The 23,518-nt window shown below is 45.5% G+C and overlaps 1 pseudogene; it reads right to left on the reverse strand.

Annotated features, from left to right (window-relative positions):
• The window catches only part of LOC149462480 (uncharacterized), a 41,548-nt pseudogene that overhangs the window by 14,859 nt on the left and 3,171 nt on the right, over positions 1-23,518 (reverse strand).

Genomic DNA, 23,518 nt, shown 5'->3' on the forward strand with positions numbered 1-23,518 from the left:
CTGGCCCTTTAACACAGGAAACCATGCCAATATTCTGCTACTCTCCTTCAGGGCACCAGGAATTTCTGTCTGGATATTATCACCTCCCCGATTTTTCCAGTTATTCATGGCATGCCTTGGCTAAGAGCACACAATCCAAACATCAATTGGTTGTCTGGAGAAATCTCTTTCCCTTCAGAATATTGTCTGACTCACTGTACTCCTCTAGAGACAAGTGTGACAACTCCTCTTCTCAGTATTCACTCTGATCCTGAGACCATGAAACTCATTCCTATGGTATATCACGAGTATCTGGACGTGTTCAATAAAAAGAGTGCCAACACTCTCCCTCCTCATTGCTCCTATGACTATCCGAAGTCGAATTAGAGGTCCTCCGGGGGGTATATAGACGAAAGTTTGGAAAAAGGGTTTATTCGGTCTTCTACATCACCAGCAGGAGCCGGCATCTTCTTTGTTGAGAAAAAGGATCACACCCTGAGACCTTGTGTAGACTACCGTGACCTAAACAAGATAACGGTCAAGAATCGTTATCCCCTTCCATTGATCCCCAAATTATTTCAAAGGCTGCGAGGAGCATGTTGTTTCTCAAAATTGGACCTGAGGGGCGCTTACAAACTAGTGAGAATCCGGGAAGGTGACAAATGGAAAATGGCCTTTCGAACCCAATTTGGGCATTTTGAATATCTGGTAATGCCTTTTGGTCTCTGTAATGCCCCAGCAACCTTCCAACACCTGGTAAACGATATATTTCGGGATTATCTGGATCTATTTCTAATCGTTTATCTGGACGACATCCTGGTTTTCTCCAGTTCCATAGAAAGTCATCGGGTTCACGTAAAGAAAACTCTGGATAGACTACGCCAGCATCATCTCTACGCCAAGGCCAAGAAATGTGAATTCGAGAGGCAATCCATCCAGTTCCTTGGGCTTGTGATCACTTCTGAGGGCATCTCTATGGACCTCCAAAAGGTGTCCGCCATCTTAGAATGGCCCATTCCAGGAGACGGGAAAGCAGTGTAGCGCTTTATAAGGTTCGCAAATTTCTATAGGAAATTTATCAAAAACTTCTCTGGAATCATCACACCAGTGAGACAGCTCACCAGGCAGAATATTCCCTTCAAGTGGACTCCTGAGGCCAAAACAGCCTTTGAGCAATTGAAAACCATGTTCATGTCCGCACCCATCCTGAAGCATCGTAGCCTTTGTCCTTGAAGTGGACGCTTCGGAAAATGCGGTAGGAGCCATATTGTCATAAAGACAGAGACTCAAATCCCTTCTACACCCTATCGCTTTCTTCTCCCGGAAATTAAGTGTTTCGGAAAGGAATTATGATGTGGGAGACAGAGAATTACTAGCCATCAAGGTAGCATTGGAAGAATGGCGCTACTTACTGGAGGGAGCATCCCATCCTATTCTCATCTTCACGGATCATAAAAACCTAGAGTACCAAAGACCGCAAAATGCCTCAGGCCACGACAAGCAAGATGAGCATTATTTTTCCTCTCTCTTCATCTTCCATCTGACGTACCATCCTGGATCAAAAAACGGTAAACCTGACGCACTCTCCCGTATGTTTCCTGACCCAATTGTGCAGTCTGAACCCGACACGATTTTGCCAGCCAAGAACTTCTTACTTCCCCAGACAGACCTTGTAACGGATATAAAAGAAGCCGTGGATAATCATCCACCTCCCATATACCTGCAATTAAAGGACGGTCTGTACTTCCACAAGGAACAGATATTTATGCCCGAAAAACTTTGGACTGTTATTCTCCAGAGATGTCATGACCATCCCTTAGCAGGTTACTTTGGGATTCACAAGACTTTAGATTTGGTCTCTCACTCTTTCTGAAGGCCAAACGCAATAAAGGATTTCCAGGACTATGTGAAATCTTGCACAGTCTGTCTGAGGAACAAGTCTGATAAATCCAAGACTTGGGGCCTGTTGGAATCCTTGCCCGTATTGGAAAAACTTTGGAGTATGATCTCCATGGACTTTATTGTTGAACTTTCCCCATCAGAGGGATTCACCACTATTTTTGTAGTAATTGATCGCCTGTCCAAGATGGCCCACTTCATTCCTTGAAAGGGACTCCTTCTGCCACAGAAACTGCCTCCGCTTTCATCAAGGAGATCGTAAGACTACATGGCATTCCCCTGAATATTGTGTCTGATCGAGGAGTGCAGTTCACATCCAAATTCTGGAAGGCTCTGTGTGAGGCATTAGAGATCGAGTTACGCTTCTCCTCTGATTATCACCCACAAACGAATGGACAAACCAAACTCTGGAGCAATACCTCCGATGCTTCTCCTCATATTCACAGGATGACTGGGCATCGCTCCTTCCATTAGCGGAATTTGCATACAATAATTCCATTCATTCCACCACCAAGCAATCTCCCTTTTACTCTTAACTACGGATACCATCCCTCCTTTCTTCCAGAAATACCAGTGGAGGCCGCTGTTCCAGCAGTACAAGAAAGGATGGAGTTCCTCAGGAGGAACGGGGAAGTATTACAGAAGATGATTTCTAAAGGCGAGTAACAAAAAATGTTTTGACAGAAAGAAAAGGGGCAACTTGAAACTGAAACAAGGGGATAAAGTCTGGTTATCCACGGCTAATCTGAAATTAAGTTGTCCATCAAAGAAAGTTGGTCCAAGATACCTGGGACCATTCACTATCAAGAGAAAGGTGAACCCTGTGGCCTTTGAATTGGAACTACCTGCTAACATGAAGATTCACCCGGTATTCCATTGCTCCCTGTTAAAACCATATATCCCAAGTGGGTTTCCCAACCGGAATTCAGAGGCGCCCGCTCCACTGCTGGTTGAGGGAAATGAAGAGTACGAGGTGGAGGCAATCTTGAATTGTAGAAAGAGGGGCAGACAGACCCAGTTCCTCATCAAATGGAAAGGTTATGGACCAGAGGATAACTCCTGGGAACCGTCTACTAATGTCCATGCCCCACGGATAGTTCAAGCCTATCTCTGTCGTCACCCTGAAAAAGAAGCCCTAGTGGGCAGCCGGAGGCTGCCCCTAAGGGGGGGCAATGTAAGGGATTTCCAGCAAGACGAATTGTGACTGGAAATGCGCGATCGCGCACACACATGGTGAAGATTGGCACCAGACAGCCTATTTAAGGACTGTCTCTGCTCATGTTGAGTGCTGACTGGTCTTCAGCTCCCCCCTGTGTCCTGCTTGTTCCTGTATGATTCCTTTGTTGCTGACCCAGCTTGTTCCTCACCTGACTCTGATTGCTCTCCTGATACTGTTTCCTGACTTCGGCTCTGCTCCTGACCTTGGCTTTTCCTTCTGATTCTGTACCGCGCTGCCCGACTGTTGACGACCCTGGCTATTCCATGACATTGCTCCTATGTCTTGTCCTCACTACCTGCCTTGCTCAGGTGCACGCCTGGCAATCTACAGGACCCGCTCTGCCTACTACTACTGTGCCAAAATCAGAGGATCATCAGCCTTTCAAGATATTCTTCAGCAAGAGCTGCAAACAACTACTGGCACTCTTGTTCCCCTGGGTCCTAGACACCCTCTGTTCCTACTCCAGCGGGGTCAGGACTAGTGACACAAGTGAGGTCGACCTCGTCATTTCAGTCTCCCATCGGGTACGTGACACCGAACCGCATTTTTGGGGCTTTCAGTAACCGGGCCTCACCCTACTGCAACTACATCTACTTAAACCTGTCTAAGAATTTCCATCCAGCCTTTGGATAAACCGCCTCATTCAGCCATTTGGGGCCCGCAACTTTTTCTTCAGGCCACACTGCATCCAGCCTGCATTCAGTACCATGTCACCTGCTATCTAACCTGATGTTACAGGTTCTCTGCTGTCCAGTTTGGCTCCATAAACTCTCTGCCTGCTAACCAACCTGACTTTGCTGATCCCCTGACCATTGCCCAGCATGATACTCCTTTGCCGGAAGCCCAGCTTGATGGTCCTTTGTCCTATGCCCAGCCTGATGGTCCTGTGCCGGATGCCCAGCATGCATTTAAGGGTCCGTGGGTGATAGTGTGTGTAATACGTGTTTAAGCTCCCTGTCTGTCTGTCCTGCTCTGCTGTTTGGATTCCTCTGTTTATGACCTTGGATCAGATATCAATTACTCTCTGAACTCTGCCTGTCTTTGGACCAGGGATTGGACCCTGATTACTCTGAATATTGCCTGCCTTGTCAATCAAATGTTGCCAAACACAACAGCGCTCAAATCTTGGTGCGTCACAATTCCACACGGTATCTGTCACTTGATGGGGTTCAGCCCTCCACAGATGGGGGAATCTGGGAACTGTCAAAGACAACACACAAGAGGGTGCATTACCGTAATATTAAATTTATTAAAAGATCACAAATAGAATCTCGCAAGCCGACCATAAAAACAGACATAGAGCCAGATCTTCAGTCCCGGACAATGGAGTCCTGTCCCAAATACTGCCTGGTTGGGAAAACTGATGCATTTCGGGAGATGAACTCACCTTGTACCTGGACTGTCATTGAACCATTCTGCCTGTCTGCCAATCACAAGTACCTGTTGCTGTGCTCAGTTTGCACCTGCCCTGGTGTGGTAGCCAGGCACTATAGCATTGTGTATCAGTCCTGGGGGCACCGAGTACCAGTAGGCCTGCCTACCTTATGGGAAAGGGGCTGCTATAGGTAAGGACCACAGAAGCCAGATATAGCGTCCGACTACCTGTGTTAGAGAGACGTGTGACAAGACCTCCAAGTGTTTGTGAAATCTCCCACCACAAAATGTACTCAGCCAATGAAAGGGCAGGACTCCATTTTTATTCTTCTCCTGCCATCAATGACCAACCCGGTCCCACACTTCATCCATGTCTTTGGTGACCTCTGATCTCCTTATGAACTGTTTCTTCCATGATGAAGATCAGCCATGGAGTATATCTGAGGTGTATATCAGGGTGTGCTTCTTCCCCACATGAGAGCTGGGATGTCCAGCAACATTCATCTAGAAGACATTTCCCGCACTCAAGGTACTAATACACCTCCAGGGTTGTGTGGGACCCCTGATGTACAGGAAGACAGGACTTCAGTGAGGAACATTTCCCTCACTCAGGACAGGAAAGTGGCTTCTCCCCTGCATGAGATCTCTGATGTTTGGAAAGATGGGACTTCTGTGAAAAACATTTCCCGCACTCAGGACAGAAATATGGCTTCTCCCCTGTGTGAGATCTCTGATGTGTGTGAAGATTGGACTTGTCTGAAAAACATTTCCCACACTCTGGACAGGAATACAGCTTCTCTCCTGTGTGAGATCTCTGATGTTTGCAAAGACTGGAATTCTGTAAAAAACATTTACCGCACTCTGGACAGGAATACGGCTTCTCCCCTGTGTGATATATCTGATGTTTGTGAAGACTGGACTTGTCTGAAAAACATTTCCCGCACTCAGGACAGGAATACGGCTTCTCCCCTGTGTGAGATTTCTGATGTCTGTGAACACTGAATTTGTCTGAAAAACATTTCCCACACTCAGGACAGGAATACGGCTTCACACCTGTGTGACATCTCTGATGCTTGGAAAGATTGGAATTCCGTAAAAAACATTTTCCACACTATGGACAGGAATACGGCTTCTCACCTGTATGTGATATCTGATGTTTGTGAAGACTGGACTTATCTAAAAAACATTTCCCGCACTCAGGACAGGAATACGGCTTCTCCCCTGTGTGACATCTCTGATGTTTGGAAAGAGTGGACTTCCATGAAAAACATTTCCCACACTCAAGACAGAAATATGGCTTCTCCCCTGTGTGAGATCTCTGATGCGTGTGAAGACTGGACTTGTCTGAAAAACATTTCCCACACTCTAGACAGGAATATGGCTTCTCTCCTGTGTGAGATCTCTGATGTTTGCAAAGACTGGAATTCTGTGAAAAACATTTCCCTCACTCTGGACAGGAATACAGCTTCTCCCCTGTGTGAGATCTCTGATGTTTGTTAAGACAGGACTTGTCTGAAAAACATTTTCCGCACTCAAGACAGGAATATGGCTTCTCCCCTGTGTGAGATCTCTGATGTTTCTGAATACTGAACTTGTCTGAAAAACATTTCCCACACTCTGAACAAAAATATGGCTTCTCTCCTGTGTGAGATCTCTGATGTTTGTAAAGACCAGACTTATCTAAAAAACATTTCCCGCACACAGGACAAGAATACGGCTTCTCTCCTGTGTGACATCTCTGATGTTTGGAAAGACTGGACTTCCATGAAAAACATTTTCCACACTCAGGACAGAAATACGGCTTCTCCCCTGTGTGAGATCTCTGATGTGAGTAAAATCTGGTCTTCTGTGAAAAACATTTCCCACACATCGGACAGGAATACGGCTTTTCTCCTGTGTGAGATATCTGATGTGTGTAAAGATGAGACTTCTGTGAAAAACATTTCCCACACTCAGTACAGGAATACGGCTTCTCCCCCGTGTGAGATCTCTGATGTATGTAAAGATGGGACTTCTGTGAAAAACATTTCCCGCACTCATGACAGGAATACGGCTTCTCTCCCGTGTGAGATCTTTTATGCACATTAAGATGGGATTTAGAAGGAAAACCCTTCCCGCACTCAGTACAGGAGAACCTCTTCCCTGTTGGAAGGCTGGCCCGGTCCCGCACGGTCTGAGGTTCCTCAGGATACGAGGAATCTGATGGTCCATCTACACTGGGTGGTGCCGGATGGACATTGGAGGGAGCCGGGTTTTCTCCTGGACTATACTGTGTGATGTCCTCATCTTCTACTTTCCAGTCTGGAGAAAAAGTGAGACAATCCTCGGAGGTTTTCCTCATCTCCCGGCCATGGACTAAAATACAAAGACAAAGAGGATTACTAGACAGGAGCTGATTGGTTCCCCCAAACCAGGACTCCGCCCACATCAGGCAGCTTGGTCTCTGAGGAGCTTACAATTCCACCCTCAAGGGAACTAGGAAATGGCTCCTCTGATCTCCTACCAGGTCATTTCTTTATTCATGGACTTTAGTCAGAGAGTGAGGAAACAACCAGAACTGTCTTTTATAGGAGGGAAAGTGATGAGGGGATCATTTTCCTCTCCTCCGTTCCCAAAATCCATTCACTATATCCCTCTGCTCCTCCCAAACAATTGTATATTGTGTCCTCACTGCTTCCTTCTCCCCCCTACGGCACCCACCACTTCCTCCTATTACTCCACTCTCCCACTGACCCGAACACCTCCACTAGTGGTTTCTCACGCTCCTGCACATCCCGCTCCCATGCCACCTTTCTCACCCTTCTCCTCCTCCTAGCCGCGGGGGACATCTCCCCGAATCCTGGCCCTCCACCACCTCCCTCACCCGCACAACACCCTCCCGCCTCCACGTCCTACTGCAACCCCCGCAACTTAGTATCTGTCCCCCTGCTCCCTAAAATCTCCCCCCCGTTTTCATGTGCACTCCTGAACGCCCGTTCGGTGTGCAACAAGCTTACCGCCATCCACGACCTCTTTGTTTTCCGCTCCCTCAACCTCCTAGCGATCACAGAAACCTGGATCCAGGCCACTGACTCCACCTCCCCTGCTGCACTCTCCTATGGAGGTCTCACCTGGACCCACTCACCCAGACCTGACGGTCGTAAAGGTGGTGGGGTTGGTCTGCTCCAGTCACCGCAGAGCACCTTCCGAGTCCTCCCAAACCCCCCCTCCCTATCCTTCTCCTCCTTCGAGGCCCACTGCGTCCGACTATTCTCCCCAACCCCCCTGACGATTGCTGTGATATACCGGCCTCCTGGATCCATACCCCGCTTCCTGGATGACTTCTCCTCCTGGCTACCCTTCTTCCTCTCCTCTGAGCTACCCACCATCATCCTTGGGGATTTCAACATCCCTGTCAACCTCGACAACCCAGACACAGCCCGTCTCCTCCACTTAACCTCCTCCTTTGCACTTGCACAGTGCATACAATCCACCACCCACTCCGACAGTAATATCCTTGATCTTGTCTTCTCCAACCGCTGCGCTCCCCACAACCTCACTAACACCCCCTTCCCTCTCTCTGACCACAACCTGATCACCTTCTCTATCTCCTCGTCCTCCAACGCCTACCCCTCCAAATGTCACTACTACCAGCCGTAACCTCCGCAACCTTAACCCTGCCCCCCTCCACTCTGCAGCTGATCAACTCTACGACCGCATCCTCCCCCTGTCCTGCCCCGACTTGGCTTTGACCGCCTACAACAATGCGCTCTCAACAGCCCTTGACTCACTAGCGCCTTTAACCACACGCAACATCAGACCCCGACCGCTCCAGCCCTGGCAGACTGATCACACCAAAACCCTCAAACGACACAGTCGTGCCCTGGAGCGACTATGGCGCAAAACCAAATCCCAACAAGCCTTCACCCGCTACAAATCTGCCTTCCGCACCTACACCTCCTCCCTCCATGCTGCCAAACAAGCCTACTTCCTGACCCTCATCAAGGCCCTCTCCTCCAATCCCCGCCGACTCTTCTCTGCCTTCAACTCTCTACTCTCTCCACCCCCACCTCCACCCAGCACCCCACTCACTGCCCTTGAGATTGCCAATCACTTCAAAAACAAGATTGACACAATTCGCAAGGACATTGCCGCAACTCACACACCCTCTCAACCCGTTCCCTCTCACACAGCTACCCTCTTATCCCCCCTCCCCCTCGACATAACCCGCAGGGACTTCGTCGCTGCTCAAACTCTCTCCAACCCCCTTCACCCTCACTCAGCTACCCCCTCATCACCCCTCTCCCACGGCCCCACCACTGCTCTGACCTCCTCTTCCACCCCACCCTACATTCCTCATACTGAAGCTCCCCCAACACTCCGCACCTTTGACCTTACTACCATCGAGGAAGTCTCCAAGATCCTCTCTGATGCCCACCTCACCACCTGCCCCCTCGACCCTATCCCCTCACAACTCCTACGACCTCCCTCCTCCTCCATCCTACGCTCCCTCACCCACATCTTCAATCTCTCCCTCTCCTCAGGCACTTTCCCCTCCCCTCTGAAACATGCACACATCACCCCCATACTTAAAAAGCCCTCCCTGGACCCCAATGACCCGATCAACCTCAGACCCATCTCCCTGCTCCCATTTACATCTAAACTCCTCGAGCGCCTAGTCTACACCCGCCTATGCTCTCACCTCAATGACAACAACCTCCTCGATCCCCTACAGTCCGGCTTCAGTCCCCTACACTCCACCGAAACTGCCTTACTCAAACTCTCCAACGACCTGCTAACCACCAAAGCTAATGGCCACTATTCAGTGCTCCTACTCCTTGACCTCTCTGCGGCCTTCGACACAGTCGACCACCCCCTCCTCCTCAAAAAACTACACTCCCTCGGCCTCAGAGATTCTGCTCTCTCCTGGCTCTCATCCTACCTGTCACAACGCTCCTTCAGCGTTACCTATAATGCTACCACCTCCCCCTCACTCCCCCTCTCTGTTGGGGTCCCTCAAGGCTCCGTCCTTAGGCCCCTTCTCTTCTCCATCTACACCTCCTCCCTTGGCCAACTCATACACTCTCACGGCTTCAACTACCACCTCTATGCCGATGACACACAAATCTATCTCTCAACCCCCCACCTCACCCCCTTGGTCTCTGCCCGAATCACACACCTACTGAGCGACATATCTGACTGGATGTCGTTCCACTTCCTTAAACTGAACCTCTCCAAAACCGAGTTTCTTGTCTTCCCCCCAGCCCAGACACCACCCCCCATTGATTTCTCCGTCACATCCAACAACGCTACCATCAAACCCGCCCCGCAGGCCAGAGTACTTGGTGTCATTCTGGACTCCAACCTATCCTTTTAACCCCAAGTCCAATCTTTAACAAACTCGTGCAGACTCCACCTCCGCAACATGCAGACTCCACCTCCGCAACATCGCCAAAATCCGCACGTTCCTAACCCCAGAAACCACTAAACAGCTCATCCACTCCCTCATCATATCACGACTCGACTACTGCAACTCCCTCCTCACTGGCCTGCCTCGCCGCTGGCTATCCCCGCTTCAGTCCATCCTGAATACGGCTGCCAGACTCATTCACCTTTCCAACCGCTCTGTCTCCGCCACCCCCCTCTGCCAATCCCTCCACTGGCTTCCGATTGCGCAACGGATCAAATTCAAAATCCTAACACTGACGTACAAAGCTGTCCACCATACTGCCCCAAACTACATCACTGACCTAATATCCAAGTACCACCCAACACGCACACTCCGCTCCTCACAAGACCTCCTTCTCTCTAGTTCCCTGGTCTCCTCCTCCCATGCCCACCTCCAGGACTTCTCCAGGGTGTCACCCATCCTCTGGAACTCCCTGCCCCAACCCATCAGATTATCACCTACTCTCCTCTCCTTTAGGCGCACCCTGAAAACCCATCTCTTCAGGGAAGCCTACCCCACCCTCTGCTAACTTGCGGACCTCCTCCACTCTCCTACCACTCCATCCCCCCACAGCTATCTCCTCCTGTGCCACCATCCCCTCCCTCCTAGATTGTAAGCTTGAAAGAGCAGGGCCCTCGATCCCCTCATGTTTTGCATTGTATTGGTATTGTTCTGTCACATGTTCTGTCCCCCTTTGTAATGTACAGCGCTGAGCGAACTATTGGCGCTTTATAAATACTGTATAATAATAATAATAATATAGGACGAGGGTCCCCACCCCCTCTATCACTCATCGTCATCTTCCCAACACAAGAAGTACTGCACTTCCTTATTTACTCCATGATTTAGTCATGAAGAACAGCGGGGCTGAGCCCCACCAGAGGTCAGAGAGTGAGGATGGGGGGAGAACAACCAAGATGAAGACTGGACTGATCCTGAAGACCACCATCATTGGGCTATTAAAAAATAGTGCAGCGCTAACAACCTATACTAAAATACAAATGAGATAAATGGAAATATCACATATAGAATGCACAATAAATATTCAGTGTTAGGTGCTCATAAAATGAATACTATGTTCAGCAGTCCATCAATGCCAATGATGGTGAAAAATCACAGCAAAACTCAGTGAGGTGATCACAGTGCCACTCAGTGTGCGGTCAATCCACAGATGGCCAAGATGGCCCCTCACCTCCTTGATGCGACCCACTGGGCCAAACAACTATGTAGGTGACCTTATACACCCAATAAGGTATCATCAAAGGATGGAACGTATGGACAGATCCCTCCAATATCTTCTCCTATCTCCTAGGTACTTGATTCCACAAAACCGTTTAAGATACCATTAAAAACAAAGAAGATTCTCCATAGTGTAATCCAGTTTTAATAATAACATGAATATAAATAAAATGCCCACTCACATGTAAAATGACAAAGATCAGCTTTTTCCCATATCATGGGTGTGTTTCCATGGTTCTCATGCTAAGAAAGTGCGTACCTTAACGCGTTTACGTCACGATCCACGTGACTTCCTCAGAGTAAGTGACTTACTGGAATCGAGTACCTAGGAGATAGGAGAAGATATTGGAGGGATCTGTCCATACGTTCCATCCTTTGATGATACCTTATTGGGTGTATAAGGTCACCTACATAGCTGTTTGGCCCAGTGGGTCACATCAAGGAGGTGAGGGGCCATCTTGGCCATCTGTGGATTGACCGCACACTGTGTGGCACTGTGATCACCTCACGGAGTTTTGCTGTGATTTTTCACCATTATTGGCATTGATGGACTGCTGAACATAGTATTCATTTTATGAGCACCTAACACTGAATATTTATTGTGCATTCTATATGTGATATTTCCATTTATCTCATTTGTATTTTAGTATAGGTTGTTAGCGCTGCACTATTTTTTGTATTTTTTTGTATTTTTATGTTCTTTCCTTGTGGTTGAGGTGAGTGTGTGCTGCTTATTAATAGGTGTTCCATTGAGCGCAGGAGTTTTTTTTCATCATCATTGGGGTATTGACTCCTCCCTCATTATCACTTTCTGTTTAAGGGTCCAAAGTTGGAGGATGTTATCACATTATTATCACCATGTAAAAGTCTGTGCTCCAATCACATCATCCGATATAAAATGTCCAGCTGGGAGGAAATGGGGGGAACAAAAGAGAATAACAGTTAGGTCTATATAGTATCAGAATTATGTAATGCACAGCATAAAGTGTGTAGTGCAGGGGTCAGGGGAATGTAAAATGAAATATAAATGATATATTTCACTTATGATGAAAATCAACATTTTGCTAGCAACTTGAATCTACATAATGTACATAAATACAGTCTCAGAAAGAAAAATATCTAATGTGCAGGATTGGGAACACAGCTCAGGAAAGTGACCAGGGGATTACAGGCTGATATCACCCAGTCCCCGCCCTACTCTGGACCAATCAGTGAGCAGTATGGGTGGAGGAATGGATTTAGTGTTCATGACCCACCTGTGCTGATCTCTGTAGGAGTGTCCTCCTCTATAAATGTCCCCGTTATTCCATCCTCCTCCATAGACTGCTGATCATCCCTCACATACGCCTCTTCTTCTTCTGCTTTCACCTCAAATTCTATATCGATTGGATCTCCACTCTAAATCAAGGAAATGAGAGAGAATATCATCTGTAAAATGTAAGATTTATGATTGTGACATCACACACAAAATCCACACATTGTCTCCATGAGTCTATTTTTTATAAGCTCTGCCCCACCCCACCAACCTTGTAATGGTGAGGGATGGTGTGACCTTCCTGTGTGGAATCCCGGGAATACAGAGGACGGGGACATCTCTCTGGTGGGTTCCTGTAGCTGGATGACTCCACCATGGTGTCCTGGTACAGATCTTTGTGTTCTTTTAGAAGCTCTGACTCCTCCATCCCCCCATCCTCATCCTCCTCCTCTTTTATCTCTTCTTTAACCTCAACTTTAGGATCTCTCAGGTTTCCACTCTGAATATATAATAAAAATGACATCAATGGTAACAATGCAGATAATGTACAGATCCTAATGATACTATCAGTGATTGGAGAATTTCCCAGAATTCCCGGCACCGCTCACCTCTCCTGTCAGCAGCTCCATCATCTTCTTGGTGACTTCTAGAATCTTCTGCATGTTGTGTCTCTCAGGGTTTAGGGAGTCACATGGAGGCACTGTGATGGTCATATGATCACCTGACTTCAGAAGAGGAAATCTCTGTATTGAGGAACCAATAGGAATATCATGTTAGACTCCCAGAATCCTCCTCACCTCTCCGGTCAGGTCTGTGTTTTATTAATAGAGATAAGAGTGATGTCATGTGACCTCCCAGAATCCTCCTCACCTCTCCGGTCAGGTCTGTGTTTTATTAATAGAGATGAGAGTGATGTCATGTGACCTCCCAGAATCCTCCTCACCTCTCCGGTCAGGTCTGGGTTTTATTAATAGAGATGAGTGATGTCATGTGACCTCCCAGAATCCTCCCCACCTCTCCAGTCAGGTCTGTGTTTTATTAAGGGATACGAGTGATGTCATGTGAACTCCCAGAATCCTCCTCACCTCTCTGGTCAGGTCTGTGTTTTATTAATAGAGACAAGAGTGGTGTCATGTGACCTCCCAGAATCCTCCTCACCTCTCCGGTCAGGTCTGTTTCATTAATAGAGACAAGGGTGAGTATGGGCAATTACCCATTAAAAGACATAAACACAATCTCCCATAGAGTAATACCTCTTTAATTGAGTAAAAAACAGATCCCGATTCACAAATTCTCACTCACATTTTTTGTTTTTTCTGTCACGTGGTATATATTTTTTTCCACTGTTTTTTTGTCACTAGTTTTTTTATGTGCGTTTGTTGTTTTTTTATTTGTGGGGGAGTGACTGCTCACATCCAATTAAGGATGTTTTTCCTTGACATCTGTGTGGTTCCTCCAGTCCTCAGTCTGTTAGTGACAGTGCTCATTATAGAGTCCCATTTGGACAGGTTTTATGTTCTCACCTATTGGTTGAAATGATCACTTATCTGATTATCACTGTTAGATCCATGAAGTGGATCACTTCACGTACACATCATTATTTTTTCTGTATGTGTGAATACACTTCATGCTATTGATATCACATTAGATCCCCTAGTGGATCTGTATTCACTTTCATTGGATCCCTAGAGGATCCCGTCACTTCTACACATGTATTGGTTTGACTGTATATAATTCTATGATTATCACTCATTAGTATATGTTTGTATATTCAGTATTTCTATTCACTTATTATTTATATATTAGGTAGCGCTGCATCAATTTATTGTGTTTTTGGTTGTTTCCCTGTCATAAGGTATATGATAGATGGTAGCAGCTTCCTCTTATTAGGAGTTTTTTATGTCATCAGTATTGAGTTAGGAGCGCAGGAGGTTCACACCATTAAATTCTAGGAGCAGACCTCCTCCGTACTCCATACTGATGACCTAGAAGGGGCTATAAATGTGTCCCCTATAGATAATACCGGGGACTAAAGGTTGTCACCATTTCAGCACACACAACTTAAGGTTTGACATGTTGGATATCTATTTACTCGCTGCAACCTCGGCTTTTATATTTTTACACATAAATGGGTCATTTATTGCTTTTTTGTGCCCTGAAATTAACTTAAGTGTATTTTTTACTGAAATTTTGCATTTCCTAGACTTTGCGATAATATTTTGTCACATCAAAAATTAGAACTGCCACTATTTTATTCTCTAGGATCTCTACTTTCAGAAAATTGATATTTTGGGGGTTTTGTGTCAACTTCGGGCCTACAATGATTTTTTAAACATGTGCAAAAATGGCTCTGGGACTGAAAGGGAGAAAGGATAAGCCGGACACTCCCCTTTCCTGAGGAGCAGCCAATCGGTTTTCATTACACTACAAGATCTCTCCCCTCCCTGCTAGTCCCCGGGTGCAGTGCTGGAGACAGGCGGGGGAGGGGAGGAGGAGATAAACAGAACAATGTTACACATATTAAATGTTTTAGTCGCTATAAAGCCCCTTTCATTTTTGAAAGCCCCGGACATTCCTAAAAGAGCCTCAGATTTATATACATTTTCTGTTACAAAGGAATGTTTCCTTCCTCCTGAGCAGCAATGTAAGGGGCTCTATGCTCCATACTCCTGACCCCGGCACTCCATCATTGTGTTGGCTGCATAGTGTAATGATTGCCCATTGGCTGCCTGTGTAGTGTCATCATTGCCCTTTGTAGGCCATGTATGGTCAGGATGGTCCTTGTCTTGTCTATTTATTGTCAGTGCTGTTTGTTTAGAGGACCATATTACTAGAATTTATCTCCACAATGAGGAGAATGTTCCGGCCCCGGAAGTGGGGGAATGTTCTGCCCCTGAAGGGGTTCATCTGGGTTCCCACACTATATATGTGTGTATCATCATCTGCTGGAGATAAAAGACGTCACAGTGACTATGGAGGAAGAGGACGGACATGACTATGGAGGAAGAGGACGGACATGACTATGGAGGAAGAGGACAGACATGACCATGGAGGAAGAGGACGGACGTGACTATGGAGGAAGAGGACGGACATGACTATGGAGGAAGAGGATGGACGTGACTATGGAGGAAGAGTCTATTGTACAGCGCTGAGCTAACCCTTTGGCGCTATATAAACTCGTAGTAATAATAATAATAATAAGAGGATGGACATGATGGGGGGTAACTGGGTGTAAATAGGAAATAACATCTTATTATCTCCTCTTCTGCCACGTCCAGTGATGTCTCCTCTCTGCTTCCTCCCCGCTCACCTCTCCGAATGGCCTGTCTTTACCTGACATCACTTCCTGTCTGTACCTGACATCACTTCCTATATGTACCTGACATCACTTCCTGTCTGTATTCCATAGAGACCTCCTGTCTGTATTCCATAGAGACCTCCTGTCTGGGGAGATATGAGATCACCATCTTGTGGAGTTCAGAGGAACTGCAGCCCCGAGAACCATCCCCTAGAAACCATTCCAGCATTGTATCTACCTTACAGAGATATCAGGGAAGTTCAAAAAGAACTAAAAAAGTAAGAGAAAATAAACCTAACTCTTATGCAACAAACTGTTTAAATAATATATTTTACTACAGATAGAAAAATCTTAAAGACACAGAACACAAGATAAAACAAAGGTATACATAATAAAACAGAAACCTCCAAAACAGATATTTTTGGGTAAAAAAAATGCAGAAATACATCCTAAAGCATACAAATATACAGTATACCAATCCACTCATAATGAAGATGTTAGACATAAATGACAAGGATGTAATGGTCACAGAGGAATGGTGGTGGAGATCTCTCACAGTAAGAACACTTCCTTGAATGGTTCTATAAATAAAGAATGAATCCTGGAGGGAATAAAGCTGTAAAGCAATAAATAATATATAAACTGGGCCATCCACTTCATCCATAAAGACATTGTGATTGAAGATCTTCTAGATCACATAGAAGGAGGACTCATCCATGATTTCATACATTTGTTTGGAAGGATAGAACAATCCTCAGAAGGGAACATGTAGGATGACAGGAAAGGCTCCTGACTGGTGAGATCCTCCAAACATAATGATGACATCCATGAACTGGAGCGAGCTCGTTGGGGTGATAAAGCCAATCTGGAAACACTGTGTAGACGTTCTCCAAGAACTCAGCACACTCCAGGTGTGGAGAAAGTCTCCAGGTGGGTTTAGCCTGTCATTTATCATAGGTAGAAATGTCCACACATGGACTTCCACAGGGACCTCCAGACTACATATAGAACCTGTACAGTGTCCCCTGTAATGAACTGCTTCCCACCAGGCCTATAGCAGAATGACAGCTGAGCGGGATCTCTCCCATCCTGGGTGGACATCATATGAAGTCCTCCAAGTCTAGTGGCTCTGCTGTATCTTGATATGTCACCTGCTGTGTCCACCAGATGACAGATCATTGTACCAGGCCAGCCCAGTACCATGTGATTGCTATGACCAATCACAGTGATCACATGACAGTTGTACACAATGAATAGCTTTCATTCATAGCCATTCATTGTGTAATATTGTGATGATCTCTGTGATTTGTCTCTGGCTCACTACCTCTACTGGAAATGTATTCCAAGCATCTACTACTCTTTCAGTAAAATAATACTTTCTGAGATTAGTTGTGAACTTTCCTCCAGTTAGTTGGAGGTCATGTCCTCGTGTTCTTCATTTTGGTTTCATATAGAAAATCTTGCCCTCCTGAACCTTCTTCGCTCCTTTGTTGTATTTAAAGGTTTTTGGACATTTAAGATCCTGAAGTCTCTCCTGATATCACTATTTTTATTCCCCGTCTCTGGACTCGTTCTATCTTATCAATACCTTTATGTACAGTAAGTGAGGTCTCCAGAACTGGACACAGTATTCTACATGAGGTTGCTGGGGACCCCTCTAGTGATATAAAGATCTCTATAGAGGAATCGGGACCTTCTTCTTCCTGCCGGTGACCCCTCTAGTGATATAAAGATCTATATAGAGGAAGCGGGACCTCCTTCCTCCTGCCGGTGACCCCTCTAGTGATATAAATATCTATACAGAGGAATCGGGACATCCTTCCTCCCACTGGTGACCCCTCTAGTGATATATAGATCTATATAGAGGAATCGGGACCTCCTTCTTCCTGCCGGTGACCCCTCTAGTGATAGGATCTATATAGAGGAATCATGACCTCCTTCCTCCTGCCGGTGACCCCTCTAGTGATATAAAGATCTCTAGAGAGGAATCGTGACCTCCTTCCTCCTGCCAGTGACCCCTCTAGTGATATAAAGATCTATATAGAGGAATCAGGACCTCCTTCCTCCTGCAGGTGACCCTCTAGTGATATAAAGATCTATATAGAGGAATCGGGACCTCCTTCCTCCTGCCGGTGACCCTCTAGTGATATAAAGATCTATATAGAATAATGAGGACCTCCTTCCTCCTCCCGGTGACCCCTCTAGTGTTATAAAGATCTATATAGAGGAATCAGGACCTCCTTCCTGCTGCCGGTGACCCCTTTAGTGATGCATCCTAGAATTCTATTCACTTTCCCCACTGCCTGGCCATGCTGTTTGCTCATTTTGCAAATGTCTAAAATAAGTACCCCAAATCCTTTTCCTCTGTAGTGTTGGCCAACACTGTACCCCCAATGTTGTACTCTCTCAAGGGATTCTTTTTCCCTAGGTGCATTATTTTACATTTAGAAACATTGAACTGCAATTTCCACTTTTTTAACAATCTTCCAGCAATGCCAAATCCTGTTCCATGTTACAGACACCTCCAGGGATATCCTCCCTATTACACACCTTTGTGTCATCAGCAAAGAGACATCCCCTTACCCAACAACCCTTTAGTTCTATCACTTACATTTAGATTACATAGAACAGGACCCAGTACAGAACCTTGGGGTACACCACTAGTGACTGGTCTCTGTTCTGAGTGAACCCCATTTACATCCACACTCTGCTATCTCTCCTTTAGCAAGCTGCACATCCACTGAACCACCCAAGGGCTAAGTCCTAGCTTGTCCAACTTTTGCTTGAATCAAGATATTCTATGTCCACAGCACCACCCTGGTCCAAATCATTAGTAATATAATCAAAAATTCCAATCAGATGAGTCTGCCATGGTCTGCCCTCAGTAAAGCCATGCTGCTTTGGATCCAGCAAGTTGTGTGTTTCCAGATGATCAATGATCCTTCCTTTCAGGAGTGATTCCATTAACTTGACTACCACCGATGTTAGACTCACTGGCCTGTAATTGCCGGCTTCTACCTTGCTGCCCTTCTTGGATGGAACACACTGTGCACTCCATTACATGAACAACATGGGGAGTGCTGCAATCATCATCTGATCAGGATACACAGGGGTATGAGTCAATCATAGATCAGCAGGTGCCTACAGGTTACCACCCCACAGGGATATGAGCCAATCGTAGATCAGCAGGTGCCTACAGGTTATCGCCCCACAGGGTTATAAGCCAATTGTAGATCAACAGGTGCCTACAGGATACCACCACACAGGGATATGAGCCAATCGTAGATCAGCAGGTGCCTACAGGTTATCACCCCACAGGGATATGAGCCAATCGTAGATCAGCAGGTGCCTACAGGTTATCACCCCACAGGGATATGAGCCAATCGTAGATCAGCAGGTGCCTACAGGTTACCACCCCACAGGGATATGAGCCAATTGTAGATCAGCAGGTGCCTACAGGTTACCACCCCACAGGGTTATAAGCCAATTGTAGATCAACAGGTGCCTACAGGTTACCACCCCACAGGGATATGAGCCAATCGTAGATCAGCAGGTGCCTACAGGTTACCACCACACAAGGTTATGAGCCAATCGTAGATCACCAGGTTGTCGGAACTGTTCTGGCTCACAGAATGAAACAGGAAGGCCTGAACTTATCATCTCTACATGGACATGCTGGAAGCCATTTTGTTCTGTATATTCTATTTCATGGTTTCTGAACACAGATTCTAAGAGCATTCCAAGGTGGTTACAGCTTATGTTCCCAGGTTATAAATCTGGGGGGAGGTATGGTGGTATCAGACGGCTACAAGATGAAGACTAGACATGACACCAAGTGGTAAGATAAATGGATGAGTCCATGTCTAGACTGAACAAAGGACACAAGAACTGGTCACAATGATTATTTCCCATGATCCTCTGGAAAGAGTGCATATTATACCTTACATTGTATACGGTGTTATTATTATGTGACAGGAATATCTGATCCAAAAATGTCACTTGTATTATTATTAGTATTACATGAAGTGAATGCTTGCTTACTTATGTCATCCAGGTTTATATTACTATATTCCATTTCCACATATATTTTTTTTTATATGAAATGGTTTAACAATGAATACAGTTGTGTTCAAAATAATAGCAGTGTGTTGAAAAAAGTGAATAAAGCTGAAAATCCTTCTAGTAGCTTTTATTTCCATCCACACAAATGCATTGGGAACACGACACATTCTATTCCAAATCACAACATGAAGTAAAATACATCAAATTTGTGTTGTTCCTCTAAAAAAATTGAAGAAAAGTGAATATTAGACGGTTCAAAAAAATGGCAGTGTTTGTATTCTTCTTTACAAACTCAAACATTCACTATATAAACTGAGAAATGTTTGAAGATTTTGCTTTCCTTTGAATGACTTCATGAATATTTGGTTGTAGTCGCACTGTTTCTGAGAACTGCTGTACATCTGTGTTGCATGGAGTCACCCAACTTCTGGCCCCTGTGATCAGGCATTCCAGCCCAGGATGATTGGACTACATTCCACAGTTCTTCTCTATTTCTTGGTTTGGCCTCAGAAACGGCATTTTTGATGTCACCCCACAAGTTTTCTATTGGATGAAGATCCGGGGATTGGGCTGGCCACTCCATAACGTCCATCTTGTTGGTCTGGAACCAAGATGTTGCACATTTACTGGTGTGTTTGGGGTTGTTGTCTTGTTGGAACACCCATTTCAAGGGCATTTCCTCTTCAGCATAAGGCAGCATGACCTCTTCAAGTATTCTGATGGATTCAAACTGATCCATGATCCCTGGTATGCGATAAATAGGCCCAACACCGTAGTATGAGAAACATCCCCATATCATGATGCTTGCACTACCATGCTTCACGGTCTTCACAGTGTACTGTGGCTTGAATTCAGTGTTTGGGGGTCGTCTGACAAACTGTCTCCGCCCACTAGACCCAAAAAGAACAATCTTACTTTCATCAGTCCACAAAATGTTGCGCCATTTCTCTTTAGGCCAGTCAATGTGCTCTTTGGCAGATTGTAACCTCTTCAGCACACGTCTTTTTCCCAACAGTGGGACTTTGCGGGGACTTCTTGCAGATAGCTTGGCTTCACATCGGCGTCTTCTAATTGTAACAGTCCTCACAGGGAACGTCACACCTTCTTTCATCTTCCTGGAGCTGATTGTTGGCTGAGTCCGCGCCATTTTGGCTATTCTTCTATCAATTCCAATGGTAGTTTTTCACTTTCTTCCACGTCTTTCAGGTTTTAGTTGCCATTTTAAAGAATTTGCGATCATTTTAGCTGAGCAGCCTATCATTTTCTGCACTTCTTTATATGTTTTCCCCTTTCCAATCAACTTTTTAATCAAGGTATGCTGTTCTTCTGAACAATGTCTGGAACGACCCATTTTCCTCAGAATTTCAGAGAGAAATGCACTGTAACCAGCATGTACAACATTTGCTGCCTTCCTTCCTTAAATAAGGGCAATAATTGCCACCTGTTTTTCAAAGAATGAATGACCTCACTAATAGAACTCCACACTGCTATTATTTTGAACACGCCCCTTTCAATGAGAGATTCAATGACACAGAATCAGCAGCATGCATGTCATGACTGTTGGATTTCTATTACTCTACTACACCTGCTAGTAAATTATTTGCCATGTAGAAATATAATTTCTACCAAAAACAGGGATTGATCCGGTTAGTGATGTCTGACTGCTATTATTTTGAACATAACTGTATTTCATATCCCACTCAGGATCTGGACCAAAATAGGCAAAGTCAGTTTTGTCTCCTAAACCTATATCTCCTTTATCATATCCATGTGAAAATCATTGTACCCATCTCTGGGAAAAGGACTGGCACTCCCCATGGTTGAACTCCACCCCACCAGACTGTCCACTCATGGGACAACACAATTCCAAGGTGACACTCAGACAACATACTCTTTACATGTCTCATTAGCTGGTAGTTGGGATTTTTCTAGAGCTGATCCGTCTTCCTTAGTAAATTTCTTTAACAGGTTTTCTTCCTCTTAATACTTTACACGGTGGCTCCGGAGGGTCTGGGTACTTCCCCTTACCTTGGGAGTTTCCCATCATCACTGCAAAGCAAAGAAGCAATATTATGTGAGCTGGCCTATGTGTTTCTGTCCCGGTGATGACTCTTTGTGCCGGGTGAAGCTGGACTGAACTCACGTAGAGCTCCGACAAAATTCTTCTCAACTGCACAAGTGCTTCAAGGCTGAAAATCACCTGGACAGGTACACCCCTATTGTGACTCCTTCAGACTGTCACCATGCTTTCACCTATCCCAGGTCAATGGGGAAATCTCCTCACTGAGTAGATGGGACGTCTCACAGTCCTACAGAGACTTAGAATACATCTACTGAACAGTTTCTCTGGTTACAAGCGTACATAATCACTGAACACACTACTCTGTATGATTGTATGGAGGACATACACACATTTCTTATACATCAACCTAGGTTCTGTTTAACCCCGCGAGCTCCCAAAGCTCCAGAGAACAATTGCTCGTGCTACCGCAGCACAGAGGCTTGGTGGAGATAGGGGGCGATCAGGGCAAAGGAAGACAACAAATGCTCACTTACCTCCGATGGCCGATCCTATCCCACTTCTGACACCACTTCTGTCAGGAACATCAATTTATGCCGGCCTCCTCCTCCATACAAACATCCAGTTCAAAGTACTTTGGGAATAATGCAAGTCAGACATCTGGATGTGTGATGCAAAATGTGACTTCTTTATTATTCATCAATCTTTAATAATAAATGAGAATGCGGCATATTTCAGGCGGTTTCCATAAAGCACCAATCAGAATACAGAATAGAGATTTCAGTAAACTACTCCATGGCGCGTCATAACAAAAATACAACAGGATAGTGACTTCTGTGATCTCTATAAACAAGAAATGTGTGCATAGATACCAGCATTCACATCCCACGGGAACATCTTGTATGTACAACAAACCAGTTAGTAGGCACAAAGCAAAAGTGAGTGAACTATTAACCCTTTCATATAGTAGGTGGAGCTAATTACTATGATACTTAGCGCCACCTAAAGGATGAATAGGGTTTTTTTTTGTTTAAAATCAATGGTTGGTTTAATCCTGAGGTTTTATTCAATGTATGTTCATTAATATCTACTGTGCTCATAAATGTAGCTCCAACTAGTGGCCATAGTGAGGTATTGGTTCCAAAATGCCTCACTCAGCAAAAACTGTTCAATACATTATGGCCACTAGATGGAGCCAATGATCATAGGAAATCACTGTGTGAAATAAAATAAGACCAACATGTGACATGGCTGAATGAATGCTGGTCATATTAGTTCATCTATTCTCTAAGTGGGGTGGTATCTATTGGGCCAATCCCTTTTACAAACCACACAAAATATCGCCCTTCAAAGTGAAAACAGAAACGATTTGCACAAAATCAAAGAGTAGAAATATTTTCCGGTGGATCCCCTCTACCCAGACCCCATATGTAGACATAGAACAACAAGCTGTGTTGCCTCTCGTGCCGCACTCCTCCAACCACCCAAACCCACACAGAAGCCAAGGGAAATAATGAGAGGAAAGTTCCCCCCTAGTTTGGGGCGGAGTTCTCCTTCCTTCCTGTTGGGGGATGGGAGAAGGATGGACTGAAGACAGAGCGACACTTCGGGGTCCCCACTGTTCTGTAGAGCCTTGAAATGAAGGACATCAACTTCAGAAGTTCTTGTTGTCTGAGTAAAGTTCCCCGATAACGAGATCTGGGCTCTCCCGGCTTCTAGCTCTGTAACCCGCTATATCATTATCA

The sequence above is a fragment of the Staurois parvus genome, unplaced genomic scaffold (genome assembly GCF_062004578.1).
Source record: "Staurois parvus isolate SC_StPar_1 unplaced genomic scaffold, SC_StPar_1.0 ptg000174l, whole genome shotgun sequence".
In the NCBI taxonomy this organism is placed as follows: domain Eukaryota; kingdom Metazoa; phylum Chordata; class Amphibia; order Anura; family Ranidae; genus Staurois; species Staurois parvus.